Source organism: Aythya ferina, assembly GCF_964211825.1.
Source record: "Aythya ferina genome assembly, chromosome: 8".
Taxonomy (NCBI): Eukaryota; Metazoa; Chordata; class Aves; order Anseriformes; family Anatidae; genus Aythya; species Aythya ferina.
In genome coordinates this window covers 3,366,557-3,380,919 of record NC_140304.1, presented here as the reverse complement: position 1 = coordinate 3,380,919, position 14,363 = coordinate 3,366,557, and the positions used below count along the sequence as shown (strand labels likewise).

Here is a 14,363-nt window from a genome sequence, read left to right as displayed (position 1 = left end):
TTACCAGTTGGAGCACCCTCTTTCCAGGAGGCCGATCTAGCAGTGCCTCGGATCCAAACCCGCTTATCGTGGGGGAGCCCTAGGGGTAAGAGCACAGAACGCCACAGAAGATGATGTTAAACATCCCCGAGACCTCCTGAGGAACAGAGGCACTGCAAAACAGTTTGCCTCTTTCTGCAGGTTAAGTGGGGATTAAGGAAAACACACGGGGGTCCCTGGCAGGGCACTCGGGGTGGTGCTGGCTCCCCACCACCATCCCACCACACGCACCACCCCTTTCAGCAGCACACATCAGCAGAGCCGCGGCACCCGGCAGCACACTGTGCCACCTCCTGCACCCATGCTGGGAAAACACGGTCACTTCCTGAAGCAAGGCTGTTTGCTTGTACATCTCCTTCTGCGTGTTCGTGAGACTTTCTGCGGGGATCACCTGGCTGCTCTGCTGCCTGTGTTACGGCGCTGGCAGTCTCAGAGGCCTGCCTGCGTTACGGCCTCAGAGGCAGCGCATGCACTGTGTGCCACTGGGGTTGCCATGGCAAGCACAAGCGTTCATGCTTTATTGAAGACTAAATGGCCACAACCCACCTAAAGGGCTCCCGAGTGGCCCTAAAATGTGCTCTGTCTTCCCCTTCCCTAGTCTCTGTTCAAAGAACGAGGTGATTTTGGACAGCCAACTTCATGTGGGGGACCCACCTGGAATAAGGCACTTTGTTCCTTTTATCTATACAACTTCAGCCTCCTGGCCTCGACTTAATACAACAAACTGGCCATTGTGGACTTGGTGCTGAAAAGGCTCTGCATTCCCAAGGAGCCCTGCAGGAGCTGGATATGCTGGGCAGCTGCAGCTCCGAGCCACTGCAAGCCCAGCAGCCCCACACGCCTTTGTTAAACTAAAATGGGGGAAAACCCACTTCTCCCCATACCTGCAGTGCTGGGCTGACACTGCAGACTCAACAACAGCACTACCACCACACTGGCATGCTGGCTATAACCCTTCAGAGACCCACGACAGCCACACGTGAAAGGCAGAGGCTCAGCATAGGATTAACAATCCCCTACAGTGCAGCTGGTCACTTGCAGCAAGCACGCCAGGCAGTGTGACCATGAGACTTTGGTAGAAGGGATGAGACTTGGTGCTGGTAGCCAGGTGCTGCCAGCATCACTGTGCGTGTGTGTGTGACTGCCACTGGGTAGGAGAAGGAGGCAAGGACAGTGTGGGTGACAGCAGGGCTGTGGCTGGCCTCGCAACAGCAGCAAGGGGTGGCAGAGAGCACGGCACACGTCCCCTGGGTGGGACAGTGGGGAGGTGAGGGCTGCGAGCAGCAGTCCCGCAGGAAGAAGCAGGGGGATGACAGAAGGTGAGTCAGGAACTTGTAGGAGAGGGAGTACACAGATGCACGCCGTAGGATAGTTGTAGCTGAGCTGCTCTTGATTATGAAATTCCTCTTTGAAGCCAGCCACATTAAAGCATGGAAATTCAAGGCTACAGTTTCTATTTTATAACGCAGAGTCAAAAGACAAAAACAGAAGCATCTTAACAGTTGTGTCCCTTCTTTTCATACAATTTCACACACATGCTTGTATGCATATAAAGTCAGCCCTAAACACAAGATCCATAGTAAGTTTTTCAACAAAATAATCCTTTAGACACAGATAGATCAAGCAATAATGACACAAGGAGATCATAGGACCATTAAAAACATCACCACAGTTAACAAGCCTGCTTGCTTCCACAAAAAATAGTGGTGAAAAATCATCCTTCAGTTAGCACTTTAAAAAAAAAAAGATGCCTGATGTTGCTTGCCTAAAAAATGATGGGAGTGGAAACACTGTTTTCTTGCCAGGTTATTTTCATTTTGAGAAGAGAAATAACCCAGGGAAAGATGGAAAAAAAAGAATAAATAACCATGAGGGGGAAAAATCCTTCATAATTATGCTGTTGCCTCTGCTTTTCTCACTATCAGTTTCCTCTCCTGTACCACACTGTGCCAAGCCACTCTCTGGCAGGGCATCCTCCAGATGAATCAGCACAGTGGCACACGGACTCTCTAATGTACATCAGAGGCACAGAGGAGGTGTTTGATATTGTATTTATGAACAAATCAGAGACAAGAGCTTGGCAGGTTTTGTTTGTTTGTTTGTTTTTGGTTTTGTTTTGTTTGTGGTTTTTTGGTTTTTTTTTTTTTTTTTTTGAGGAGGAGAAGAACTAAGGGAAAGAAGATTGTATGTCAGCTTTGGAGAAAAAAACACTTCATCACCTTTTTAAATTTTATATTAACTACAGATTCTGTTCAGCATCATCCTCTATGTGATAAACTAAAATGGCACACACAATCTGTAGATTTATCCTTCTCTCCGAAAACACAGTATGAAAGACTGACTGTTCTCATCAGGACTTCTTTGCCCGTCACACTACTGCACGCAGGGGAGGAGGGTGGGCAGTGGGCACAGCGCGCTGCCTGGCAAACACAGCCTGGTGCTGCGTCCCCAGCCCAGCACACAGCTTTTCTTAGCACAGGAGAAACTCCGTGCTGGCAGCAGCACCATAAGGATTCATTCACTTCACTAAAGCAACACTGACAGATTATGCCCACAGGCCTGCATGCCACCACCACTTCATAGGCACAGCCTCGTACTTGGTTTTCTCCTGTCTACAAAGCCTCACCTGTAAACCTTTTTTTTTGTTTGTTTGTTTTTTCCCTTTTCAAAATAGGAAAACCAGATATGGGAACCATTAATCACACAGGCAATAAACCTTAATGTCAGCTGAGGGGGAAGATGGAAGCTGAAGGAGAGGAGGACAAGACAGTCTAGCACGTCTCCTGATGAACTAACAATATTACATCTGCAACTGAACTGTAGATCATATCAGATCATCATAAAGAATGAAAATTGTTATCTTTCAAATATTTCATGGGTAAAACACTTTAGTCAGTAGATCATCAGGCACATAAAACACTGATACATGCATATAAGCTATTGTATACCTCAGCCACAGGATGTAGTTGCTAAAATGGGGTGTGTGGGGTGAGGGAGTTCTCCAGCAGATGAAAAAATATCTCCAGCATGCCTCCTGCAGCTCCTGCTTCCTAGCCTACAGCCTTGCAGCAACTGAGAGTTGAAAACAAAACTGGAACCTTCTGCTGTTGTAAAGAATATCAGAAAGGCAAGCACTTTGCTATTCCGGGCTCTGAAGAACACGGTAAGTATACAGTTACAAAGGCTGGTCAAATACTTCAGAGCTTGGCTGTATAGTTTCAGAGGGAATAAGGCCTGGAGGAATAGCTACACTCGGTCTTACCTGTAAAATAGGAGCAATGAAGTGGAACCCACTGGCCTCCAACATCAGGCCACCAGCTGAGTGAATTAGAGTAGTTCTGTTGGAAGGGACCTGCAAGATCATCAAGTCCAACTGCGTGACCCCTTCAGGGATAACCAAAGTTAAAGCATACTATTGAGGGCATTGTCCCAATGCCTCTTAAACACTGACAGGCACGGGGCATCAACCACCTTTCTAAGAAGCCTGTTCCAGCGTTCGACCATCCTCATGTTACAGAAATCCTTACTCATGCCCAATCCGAACCTCCCCTGGTGCAGCTTGGTGCTGTCCCTCGTGTCCTGTTGTCAGTTCCTATGGAGCAGGGGCCAGCAGCACTTCCCTCTGGTCTTCCCTGCCTCAGGACATCACAGAGAGTAATGGAGTCACCTCTCAGCCTTCTCTTCTCCAGACTGAACAAACCAAGTACACTCAGCCTCTCTGTATAGGACATGCCTTCTAGAGTGGGCACATCTTCTACAAAGCCATACAATTTTGATAGGTCATCCATCAGTCCCAACAGAAGTCCTTTCCAATGCCTAATTACCTCACTCTCAAAAACGTGTTATTTACCAATTTTACATTTTCCTAGCTTAAATTGCAATCATTAGATCTTTCTATATGTCTTTTTCACATCCTGGGATGTGTTCCAAGTCCTCAGGTAGCAGGCATCTTCACTGGATGTAGATACTTACGTAGCTGAGTTAATAGACTGACCTGGCTCTCATTGTACAATCACAATTCCCAGACCTCGAATCATTCCTTCCATTCTTTTAAACCTACTTGAATTTTTTTTAACCATCTTTTCATTTGACAGAGTACTCCAGAAGGCTCACCAAGAAAATACACAGAGGTCATTCCAATTCCTTGCTGTTGGTTTGTCACACTTTTTCAATAGACAAACATACAAGTATGATCTGCCTAGCCTCTTCAAAGGAACAAAATGCTTTGTGTTTATTTATTTATTTTTTTTAATTAAAGATGGTGTTCTGCACTCAAATTCCAACGCTGTCGGTGATAAGAAAATGCATCATTAAATAAAAGACTGATTTCCCCTTGTGTTGTTTAAATGAGTAAAAGTGCTTACAGCAAGACAGGGATGCAAATTTCAGGGGGAGTGAATGAATGCATGACTCAGAATGAGCGTGTGTGGGTATGCCTGAACACAGGGATGCACCTGGGGATGCGTTTTCCCTGTCTGTACATATATGGACTTTCTGAACATCAAACTCCTATAGTGAAACTACACAAGACTTTGAGCACTTCCCTTAGCAAACTTTGAAAACTTACTTAAACTGCAGTCAAGTACAGATTTTTTTAAAAACAGAAAGTAATCAGTAATGCTAACTGGGTCTGATTTTATGTTTGGATTTGACTCTGTACCCAAAACTGGATTTTTATTAAAAACAATCAGTGTTTATTTATCTATTAATAGATCGCTTATTGCACCTAACTTTATATTACAGATGCCAGGATGAGAAATTAGATATTACTTTTAGATATTATAAAAGCATAAATTAAATGAGGTATTCTACATAGCTCTGCACACAACATGTCTCTGACAAAATGTCTGTAAAACACCTAGGCTGACACTGCTTTAGCTGGCTATATACTAATCGGTTGCAGAAAGCTGAAGCTTCTGTCAACTGTATGAAATTAAAAGGCAGAAGACTATGACCCTTGGTGTCTCGATTACACAAATCAGGAAAAATAAAATCAAGAATAACCAGTAAGAATCTTAAAATATGCCAGATGCACAGTGTAAGTGCTGCTACAAGTTACTGTAAGTGAAAGGTGTTGCTTTCAGATTTGGAAACGCCTACTACAGAATAACCTCTACGTCAATGTGTTTGCAGCTTTGCAACATTCATTTCTAAATGAATTACTTCATGGAAAAAAACAAAAGGCAGAAAACTAAAGAAATAGGGGTCAAATTCCTCCTGTGAGATCTACCTTGTAAAATTATCCAGAATGTAATAATACCATGTTATTGACTTAAGCACAGTTCCCTGTGACATGCTGCAGCTGACCTGTAATTTTTATCCTACATGTTGCCAGCACTATTAAAATGACACTTGTGAATGTAAATTAAGCTCACAAAGGGGACAGATTGTATGATTCTGGTTTCTCTCAGATGCCTGTAGGCTATCACAGGTTCCATATGTGAAGTAATTATGTTCACTGAAGGAAAGAATAAATGCTGTCAAATTGTGTAGTGAGAGAGAAAGCAGCTATTATATTGCAGTAGTCACTGGAGCATTGCCTCTGAAAGTGGAAAGACGTATAAGAAAATAATAATAAAATAGAAAAACTGGTGCAGCACTATATTAAATATAACCTTTAAATGAGTATCTGCTTTTGAATATATATTACACAAAGTTAATATTTCACAAATAGAAGCATTTCGACTATAACAGCATTTTTTCCCTCACGTCCAGAGGGCAGGGCGCAGAGTGCCTACCAGTGGGAGAGAGGTTGGATGAGCACCCTGCAGCGGCCGGCGGGACACTGCCCTGTCCCTTTCTCACCTCTGCCCACCTCCTGTCCCCAGCCTGCTCATGCAGGGCAGCAGCCAGCAGCCTCTTGGCCACCTGCAGCAGTGCCTGTCCCCACCAGGAGGGACCGGTGGTGGCCCCTTTCACAGACCCAGCTCCGCGCCCAGCAGCAACCTGCCTCTCTGGGTGAGATGCAAACGTTTTGCTGCACTCCTGAACAGCACCCACCTAAGGCAAGAAACACCAAACACATTTGCTGAAGGAACAACGCAAAACAAAGGGCAACGTTTGTAAGCAGCACTGTTACTATTGGGCCAACACCTCCTCCACGAGCCTACCTTGTGGCAGCACTGCCCTCCAAACCTGGCATTCACGACTAACAGGTGAGGCAATGGCATTGCTGTGTCACACCAAAACTGCAGCTCGTTGACAACCCTCCCATTTGTGTAATGCTACTTCACATTTCTGGTTTTGTGGAAATAGGCACTATACATTCCTGAGGTTTCTTATGAGAAGAACTGCCAAGCAGCAGGGTCTCCTTGGACACCACTTTACCGACCGCCTGCTGCACTGGCCGTTTCCCATCAGGGAGTCCTGGGCTCCAGCAACTCGCCACCACTTTGTCCAAGGCCAGCTTGCAACAAGCTCAGCACAGAGCAACATCCAGACCCGCACACGAACTCAGAGCAAACCCTCTGCCCATGCACCAAGGCTGCCCTACAGCTCACAGCTCTGCCAGCACGTTGAGAAGCCTGCCATGGCTAGCCGCGGTCACCTTTTATGCTCCTCAGCTCCTGCAAGGAGGGGACTGAGGTGCTGGGGGCCAGTCTACCCAAACATGGGGCAAGGTGAAAGAGCTGTGGGCAGGGTTGCCCACAGCAGTGCCCCCATGGCTGCCCACCACGGGCAGGGGGCATGGCTTGAGGATGCACTCCCTGCCAGCAGCTCCTTGGCAGGCAAGTACCAGGGGGGTGGAGGGGTGCTTGTGGCTCCGTGAATCACTGCATTTTGCAGGCTATTAATACCAATTCGTCACGGATGGACAGGCAGCTAGATGGGCAGACAGACAGCCTGCCTGTTTTCAATTAAATGCAGTAGCAGCCGTACAATACACTACCACAACTTCTTCTTTAAATAAAAAATTGAAATCAACTACCATTTCCTAAGCAGCTCCAAACTATTAAACAATTGCTTGCAGGGTGGCTTGTATCATATGCAGGAGGCTGAAACGTAAGGTAGAAATGGGAGGTTTTTTTCTCGTTCACGGAATTGACAGCAACTATAATGTATGACTCCTTTGGATGCACCGTGGCAGCAGCAGGGCGAGGATCATCCGGCGCTATTCACTAGTGAAATTGTTCCACACAAAAAAGAGAGAGTCGAACCAAAGATCTCGCAGTCATGGCAGGAAGGAGGGAGAGAAAGAAAGATGTGGTTTGCTCCTACAGTTTTAACAAGGATTTGTGGGGTAATGTTGTGGAAAGCTAATACAGCTGGATCTTTAATAATAATAACTAGAACCAACTCTCCATGTTAACTGACCTTTACATATTATTGTCCCTTTCAGTTTTACCAAAAAGACATTTACTTCATGAAAGATGTTATTCAACTCTGTTTAAAGATCCAATAGGCTAAAATATGCTAAACTGACATTTAGAATTATCTCATAACACTTTCTACGATAACTCGTATTATTTCCATGTGATTTGAATGTGACATTTATTATTTTTTTTAAGTGTATTTTGAAACCATTTCAAATAATAGCCAGATATTGCCTGGACATTCAGGTTATCTGTAATGATATTAGGACCTTTCTCAACAGCTGAGTAATTACTTCCTTGTTACGCTCAAGGCAAGTTGGAATCACATGCCCAGCCTGAGATTTAAACCTGCATCACACAGGCAAGGGAAGCATCCAGACTGACATTTTACATACCTAACCACATTTTTTATAATAAGGAGAGCATCTGTGCTATATTGCCTTGATAATCTGTGAAATGAAGACAACTGTGAGCACCAGGAAGAAAAAAAAAAATAATAAATCCGTTGCGTTAAAGACAGAGGGGCTCGAGTACAGGTAGACGTATTGATTCTCTCAAGTGTCGCTATTGCAACCATCTCCCGGGGCAGCAAGGCACGCCAGCGTGCCGGAGCCTCAGCTACTGCTGCAGGGCTGAGCGTGCAGCATTGCACATTGCACCGTGCCAGCCCACGGAGGACAGGAACAAGAAAGAAAAAAGGAGGAGAGAGGTTTCCAACCTGATGCCCTTCAACTGGAGAGAAAGACAGAGGGGTCACCCAGCAATAGCAAAGGCACAAGCAACCCTTCATTTTTTAACACTGTGTTTTCTTACCTTGCAGTATCACTTTCCATGCTGGGGACCATGCACAGCACAGCCCAGCCACCCCACCAGCAGTGGGTCCCTTTCTTCAGGCATCCCACAGCCCCAAAGGGAAGGAAATTAAAGTCCCAAGAGGCAGGCACAGCCCCAGGAGTATGGGGATGCTCTGCACTAGCTTCAACTCATTACATGTGTGAATCAGAACAGATTGCCTGCATTCTGACAACATAGACAAGTGAAGACATGGTAAGCGTAAGTTCAGTAATAAACATCATCCAGCAACCTGTTTATGCACTCCTATTTTTAGTATTTCATAACGAAAGAGAAAGACGTGGTCACTTATGTGACAAAATGCTGTTAGATGATTAAAAGTAGCACACAGTCAGCAAAGAACCAAATTAAAAGCCACCAAAACAGAAGCAAAGACAGAAAGGATGGATTAAATAATAAGAGGGAAAGTCTAATATTTTTCATAAACACATGCTAGTTACAACATGATCATAGGATGTGTTTTAGGTTCAGATCAGCTCTTATTTCAACCACAATGTTTTTAACATCAGGAATCTAAAGCAGAAAAAAATAATTTTTAATTGGGTATTGCAATTCATTTCAATTCAGCTGGCAGCAAAGTATATGCAAAATCTAAACAAGACTTCTATAAAATACATGAGATAATCACAGCATGTCTAACACTGGTGGGTAGCTCTACTGTGGAAACAAACTATCAGTATTGCATCTTTCAGTGAATTAAAAAAAATATATATATTATCTTATTTCAACATTTGTTTTGTGAGTTCTGGTAAATTCTAGGTCAGATATTGTACACTAGACAACAGAAACAACTAATTATGTTAGAAATCCACAGCGATAAGGAAACTGCACAATAAATACATTATATCCAGGCAACAGCAGAAGCAAAGTTTTTATTTCATTTGCTGTGGATTGCATAAGTTGGTAAATGTTTTCTGGCAAGTGTCCTTCAAATTCCAAAAATAATGCATCTATTTCATAGCATTATCTCATTTCTATTATATTTGTTTATATCTCTGCAGTGAAACCATATTGTTATTAAGGGTATCATTATAATAGAAAATTGCATTAGCTTTTAAAACCCTGTTCTATTTTATGTGTATATAAATAGGAACATTATGATCATGTGAGATTCCCATTTGTCCTTGCTATACTCTTGACACTGGTAAATGCAAGCAGAGCACCAAGCCTTTACCAGTACTTAAAATATTGCCCCCTTTGATTAGCTGTGCAGAAATCCTCTCTGCTTCTAGCATGCAAAATCTCACCTTACTGGCTATATGCTCAAAATGTGCCAACATGGTGCTTCTCTTTACCTTTGATCACCAATATGGGTCCATCTATGTCTTTATTGGCATGGTAAAGCAAGTCAGAGTCCACCAGAAGACTGATTTTTTATGGTATTTGGATGGCTGATGACAACAAAGTAGATGCATCCCAGCCAGCTGCTGGGGAAAAATAAGACACACTGTCACTATGAGGCAGGCTCAAGCAATGTACAGCACCCAAATTTCTCTTCAGGTGGACTTCAGGCAATTGCTCCTGAGCTTGCAATGCAAAAACCTGCTCTCCATACCGATGTGCCTCTCCAGTGACAGCAGGAGCTCACATATTTTCTTGGATAGGATGGAATTTAATTTCAGCCTCTTTAGATGTTTTACTGAGCGCTGTTGTGTTTCTTACCTGCTCCTGGAGCACCCAGTAGTTCAGGGAATGCAACTGCATCAGATATCCCTGCTGGGTACACCATGTAACCAGGGCTGATGTGTAGTGTTGTGCTCTGAGAAAACTCAGAAGAGTCAGGTCCATAAAGTGACTCAGGATAATAACAATATTAATCACAATCCATTGACCTACAGTGGAATTAAATACAAATTTTCTGTTTATATAGCACACGTTGAATAGCAGCAAGTTAGCAGCAGCCATTTTGGTCTGGTTTAACTGCCTCACATCTGGAGAACATTATTACAGAATCATCAGCGACTTGGCCAGTACCCAACTTGGAAGCAAATTTACGCTCTTTTCTCTAAATATCAGCACAGCCTTGCCGAAACATGCACATTTCTCTTTTCTCTTCTTGAAATGTTCTTTTAAATAGTTTCAATATTGTCAAATTTAGATGGGATAAACCACTTTTTTCTGTTTAGAAAGCAAACAGAATTGGAGCAAAATAAACTGACTTTAAACATTTCATTTTAGCAAAGATAGTTTACGAGAGTCCATGGTAAAGACAGTTATTCCAGTTTTTTAAACAATATAATTAAATAGCATTTCACAGTATAAAAGTAAGAAACAGATTACTAGAAAGTCTAAAACCATGTGCCCTTGTTCCTAAATAAATACATACACATAAATATGTGCCTATCACTAGTTACTACCAATTTTATATGAAGTATAATTTGGTCTTTATTATGGTTGCTGTGCTTGAAAAGAACCTCTCTACTTATGAAGAATCTTTTTTTTTTTTCTTTTTCTTTTTTTCCTATAGTAATGAAAAAACACAGTTGTCAGCATAATATCCTGACATTCAGGATGCCAGCCTGTCTCTACTGGAGTCAGATGTGAAAATAAATAGATATTAAACTGTCAGTCAATGAAATTACAAAGTCAAGAACAGCTCTAGCTGAGATCCTGTGTGTTCTGTTTGATGGACACAGGTGTTTAAGTGTTATGAAATCCAGCAGAGCCTCAGAGTGAATAATGCACCTTCCAGCAGTCCCGCATTAGCCAAAAGAGCTGCAAGGAGCTTCCCTGTCATCCTGAAGCCACCAAACAATCGATGTGGGCTCACAAAGAGGCCAGAGAGGCCTTTCAGGTTTATCAGAGCTAAAAATCTGAGAAGTCTTACAGCTTGTGTCACAGCATATGTCCAGGAATCAAAGCTACGCTCCTCTAAAACTGCAGAGGTTAGTCCCACTGGCTTTGCATACAAATCTGAGGCAGATGCCCAAAATCCACATCATTTATTTATTATTCATAAGGCACTTAAAGTCAATCATCTGTCACTAATAAACATTAACACTATTAAGAATTAATGATCATCCTACAGCATGCCGAGACAGATTCCTTTTTCTGTTTGATAAGTATTGGAGCAAAGCACGTTGCGTTCGTTTACCAATTCTTAAAGTGTTTATGCGATGTATAATATTGCTGTTTTGGCTCCTCCTCCGTGCCCCGATGACCCCCTTCTCCTGGGATGCCAAGAAATGATCAGTCAAGTGAGAGGAACTTGAAAGGATGGGTTTAGATACAAATACGTATCTGCAGAGATGAAAAAAAATCACGGATTCAAGGTTATCACACAGCACACATCATAAGCCTTTGCAATTACAGGGCTTTTTGTCTCCCCTTCCACTCTCCGTTAAACAGTATGGTGTCTGCAACAGGGGACACGTGCTCCTGTGGTCTCTGCTGTATGGAGGGTCCCGGCTCAGGCACCACAGCAGAGGTGGACAATGAGGCTGGAAATAACAGCTCCAACGAGACTACCCGAGAGCCTCACAAGCTGGAACAAGAAAAGGCTTCCTGAAGTGCAACTGAAAGAGCCAACTTCACCAAAGGTCTGCACGGTGTCGCAGGGCACTTTCTTCTCTTAGTGGGTGGGAGGCAAAGACCACTGCTAGAGATGAAGAAACAGCTTGCACCTTAACCCTCAAAAAGGACATTCCCTCTAGAAGAGAAAATGATCCCAGGTCCTTCATCTTTTGTGTTCAATTTTTCAAATATAAATCTTGGGGAATACATTTTCCCCTTGCCTTTATCCCATTTCTGTCTTGCACAGACAAGCTTTGTAAGACTGCACTGTCTCCTAATGCACACATCGTGCTTTGTCCTGTTCTTCATTTTAGCAATTACTAAACTGTGGGAGTTCTGTAAGTATCTGACAAGTGATCACTTGATACACAGTTGATTTTGTTAAAATGGAGATAAATAAATTAACTAACGTGCACTAAAGAACAATCTATGAGCATGTGCATCAAATGAAACTAACCCCATGTTTCTCTGAGTTACATTAAGCTGCTAAAAACAAGCTAAACTTAAGATCTCAATATTAATGACACAGTGGGAAAACTTGTCAAGATGGGAGATTTATTAATCTTCCTCTTGCAATTTACACCATAATATTTCACTGCCAAATCATTTTTCATACAGAAACGGTGATTTAAGAAAGAGAAAAGGGTTGTAAGTAGGATTGAAGGACTAGGATTCAATCTCCCTGCTTTCTTTCCTTACCTACATCTCATGTGAACTAACTAATGGAGATTTGCAAAGAAACTTTGCAGGCTATCAGAGCTAGAAATGTACAGACAAAATGGAAAAACATAATGCCACTGCACCACACTCACTGTACCAAGGACTGGAGGGGATCACGTTACATACGCACTGCCCTCATATCAGCTGCTGACATTACAAATGAACCTTGATGCCATTAGAAAAAAAGCTGTTATCCAAATTTAGTTCTGCATTTCAGGGAGCAGCAAGTCAAGAAGTAGCTCATGCAATTTCCTCATCAAGATCTGACAAATGCATTTTTTTTTTTTTTTTTTCAGACCTGTAAGGACTGATACAGTGCCTGGTACATCATTTTTACATGTGCATATCTCCAGTATTTCTGTAGAGCCATGCAACCACAGGCAGCTCCACGAGCCATGACCTGGGAACCCAGACCGTATCCTGCAGCCTAACACGCACCAATAAGCCCCACAGAAGCTGTAATTAAACAGTTTTGAACAGAATTAAGCCAGAAAGCTTTCTAAATCTCAAGCTGAAAACCTTGCTGCTTTGAACAGCATTTTTTAGTCATACCGCCTTGTCCTGCTGCCCATTCTCTACTGCCAACAGGCTTTGTCCTAATTTGTCTCTTTTTTAGCTTCGAATTCATGCACTGTGAAGCCAAGTTGTTCTTTTAAGGATGGCAGAAATTACAGTTCAGAAAAGATATATTAAAGCATCATTATTCAAACATAAAAATGCAATGAAATTGTTAACCAGCTTTCCCTAAGGTGAAGGTGTTTATTGCTAAGTTTTTGCAGCACAATTACATTCAAACAGACAAATGCTAGGCTAAAATAAAGCATTTATTTTCTGAATCTACCAAGGAGAAATGGAAAAACACCTTGCAAGTAAGCTGCCTCATAGCAAATACTTACCCTAAAAGCTTTTCTATTAAAACATTAGATTTTTAAGAATAATTTTGAGAAAATGAGGCAGCTAAAATACAGCACCTTATTTTCCTCTCTGAAGCATGAATAATTTGCACTGACTAACTGTGGCGGGTAGGTTTGGAATTTATATTCACAAACAAAACCTGATGCTTTTTTACATTACAAAACCCCCCTTTCCACAGACGTACTGCAGTTAGCACAGCACAGGCATCTGCAGCCACCAGACGTGGCACATGTACATCAGGACGTCTATTTCCCTACTGCTGTTCCCAAGGAGGCTACCAGAACCACAGGGTCTGCAGGTTGCAGGATTTCGTGAGCATTTCATGTGAAGCTGAACTGCACTTTGGATGGGGCAGTGGCATGCAGGACACACAATGCTGCCAAGAGGTGCAGGGCATGGTGAGATGCCTGGCAGGTTGGTGACACCACAGACACAGCTCTTCCCGACAGCCCCTGGTACCCTGAGGTGGCTCAGGACAGCACCAGCCTACATCAGGAGACATTCAGATTAAATATAGCCAGGGACTTCCTTTTTTTCTTCTGGCACAGATGACTCAGAGGATAACTGAGCAGGACATGCTGCAGCCCATACTGTGCCATGAGAAACAGCAACACTGCAGCTCCCATATTTCTAAACATAACCAAGGGCTGCTATCTATCTCTTTCCTACAATTGCTGGACCACAGACTATGGGCCATCTGCCCGCAGATGATTATCACAATCTGTGAACAATTATAGACAGGATATTTCATCTTAGGAAATGGCAAAGTTAACAGAAAAAAGGTACTAAAAAAAGGCCAGAAAACAGTCAAAAAGCAAGCAACAAAACCATGCTCGGTCATTGCATGGAGCCCTTAACCCCAGCAGTGCTTTTTTCCCTGACTCACCACCATTCACAGCTGCGGAGCAGAGATGATTTCTGCTGCTGCTGAGGCCATGCTGGGTGCAGCTTCAGCCCACCTCCTGCAGACAGAAGCACCTGAAAGCCTTCTCCGTGCCCAGAGATGTGAGT

At 43.1% G+C, this 14,363-nt stretch overlaps 1 protein-coding gene across 1 annotated transcript in view; it reads right to left on the bottom strand.

Moving 5' to 3' along the window:
- The window catches only part of LOC311440273 (uncharacterized protein), a 233,276-nt gene that overhangs the window by 51,814 nt on the left and 167,099 nt on the right, over positions 1-14,363 (bottom strand). The window contains exon 17 of the mRNA XM_084526954.1: positions 5-79. The gene's annotated coding sequence lies outside the window, so the exon portion shown is untranslated. The remainder of the gene's footprint in view (positions 1-4; positions 80-14,363) is intronic.